The sequence below is a fragment of the Nansenia antarctica genome (assembly GCF_963989245.1).
Source record: "Nansenia antarctica genome assembly, chromosome: 6".
Lineage (NCBI taxonomy): Eukaryota > Metazoa > Chordata > Actinopteri > Argentiniformes > Microstomatidae > Nansenia > Nansenia antarctica.
The window spans coordinates 48,771,428-48,773,927 of NC_137676.1; the positions used below are offsets into that span (position 1 = coordinate 48,771,428).

Sequence of the window (2,500 nt, forward strand, 5' to 3'; positions counted from 1 at the left end):
TCCTTCTCTCACGCTGTGTCGTGTTCCAATCGATGATTCCTCCCTGTTAAACGCTCATATTTATGCATGTCGTTACTGTATATATTTCGTGCCTTTCAATGTCTCTTGGCAACTCAGTTCTGCGACACACATGCAGTAACGACACACACATTCACATTTCATAAAGCAGTGCTGAGGAACACATTTATTTGATTCATCCATCATTAAGCATTGATTAAGAGGGGTTTGCTGGCTGTGGCTGGATGGAGGGGGAGATTGCCATTGATTTAAGTATTTGTCTCATACGCATTGCAGATTGCAGTTACTTCTCTGGCTGGGGACTGTGGAGGTGAGAGTCCCATAACATCTTATCTCACCTCTCTGGGTCTCTCAGTGTTATATAGATATACAGTATATAGTACCGTAGATATAAAAATGATTCATCATTAATGCTGAATGGTGGCAGTTAGAATTTCTATTGTGGGTCTTTATTTTCCTTTTTTCAAGAACAGTCACTGTTTGATACTGTATAGCCTGTATTGGGTCTAGTGTTTTACCTGCCAGCTACTCCCCCATGTCTGAATCTTTTTTTTCCTTCTTTTTTTAAAATATGTTTTTAGGGCATTTCTGCTTTTAATTGGATAGAGTTAGTAGAGATTGACAGGAAGGATGGGTGACAGAGAGGAGGGATGACATGCAGGATATGTCGATGGCCAGAATCAAACCGGGGGCCCTGCGATTACAAGTGTGCTACGCCACCAAGCCGCCCTTATATCTCTGAATCTGTGACAAGCTAATACTCTGACATGCCTTGACATGAGTTGACAGAGAGTGGTCTTCAGAGCTGGGACTGGCACGTTCACACCCTCATCTCACACTGTTTCCCCTACAAACACCACAACACTGAGAGTAGGTATGCTGTCTGTGGTAACTCACTTGTGCTTCAGTGGGTGTGTAGGCAGTAGGCACAGAGCTTAATTTGGTTCAATTAAAACTTGGATGAATACATGGCAGGCGGCAGAGGGAATGTTTGATAAGAGGAAGGGAATGAAATGATATTAAATGTGCAGGGAGAGACAGGCTGTGAAGGGGAAATAAAAGAGGGAGGGTGTGCGTGGAGAGAGAGCCCCATATGGACTAAATCAGACTCCATCTGCCCAGCTCAGTGAGTTGTATTAAAATCAAGCAAGCAATGTTCCTGCCCAGCATCCCAGTCACATTCACTGGGTTTCTGGTAGGTTCTGGTGCAAGGGAAGTCACACACTTCTCTATCAAATATGAAGAGGAGGAAGTGTGTGTGTGTGTGTGTGTGTGTGTGTGTGTGTGTGTGTGTGTGTGTGTGTGTGTGTGCGTGCATGCGTGTGCGTTGCTATTCATACTGTATTTATACCGTTCATTTTGAAGCCTCTGTTTTAAGACAGACTCTCCAGGGCACAAATCCACGTCACCTACTCTCGCTGGAACCATAAAGAGAGATCAAGAGGTTTGTTAGGTATTGCTGCCAAGTATAAAACATCTGATCTTATTAGATTAAGAAAAATTACTTCATGTTGGCTCAAAACAGGGCTTACCGTGAAAATATTTTCCAACAGCTTCAAATGATAACAGGAGCAGTGGGGGTACCCCCCTCTCTATAGACCTGGTAGTGAATCCCGTTATGTAAGAGCAGGAGATTAAACTGGAGGCATCTGAGGTATTTCAGTGGCCTTCAGAGAATGCTCTGAAATAATAAGAAAGTCCAATCCACAAGCCCCCTATGCCTGAGCCACACTGGGTAACTCCACTGCATATCATTTTGATATATATGGTTCAGGGAGGAATGTGTAAGCAGCCTGGCACCGTCGTGTAAACCTGTACTCTACCGGGACCATGTTGTTTTAACTCTGCCTCCAAGCCCACGGAAATCCATCCTGTGTGTGTGTGTGTGTGTGTGTATGGTGTATGTGTGCGTGTGTGTGTGTGTGTGTGTGTGTGAGTGAGGAATAGAGAGAGCGAGAGAGAGAGATCAATGAGTCACTGTTTTGTTTAAGTCTCACTGTTTTGGGAGATTGTGAGAGATTGTGCTTGAGCGAAATGTGCTTGTCTGTGTGTGTCTGCTATCTGGTAAATGTTACAAGAGCGAGTTCTGGGTCTTGTATACATTATAAACAAACGGGTGGGTCTTAGGACTTCATGTGCTCTGGCTTTGTTGTTATTACGTATCATGCCACCCGCTGTTTTTACTCAACCTCAGAATTCTAATGGACTACTGCTTTTCCTGCTGCACTTCATTAGAGCAAACCCCTGAAATGGAGAGAGGGAGTTTTGTTTAAGTCTCACTATTTCGGTTAAAGGAATTGTTCAGGGTGGCTTTGACCCCCTAGTGTCACCACCTATCTATCCACAGGTTACACATAACTAGCCAAGACTCTACACACACACACACACACACACACACACACACACACACACACAACATGCACACACACACTCCCACCCCCACACACACACACACACTCTTATTTATATATACTATAAATCA

General features: G+C 44.0%; 1 protein-coding gene across 1 annotated transcript in view; it reads right to left on the reverse strand.

Annotated features, from left to right (window-relative positions):
* The window catches only part of arhgef25a (Rho guanine nucleotide exchange factor (GEF) 25a), a gene marked incomplete at both ends in the record, with an annotated part of 30,379 nt that overhangs the window by 26,784 nt on the left and 1,095 nt on the right, over positions 1 to 2,500 (reverse strand). The gene's annotated exons all lie outside the window — the stretch shown is intronic.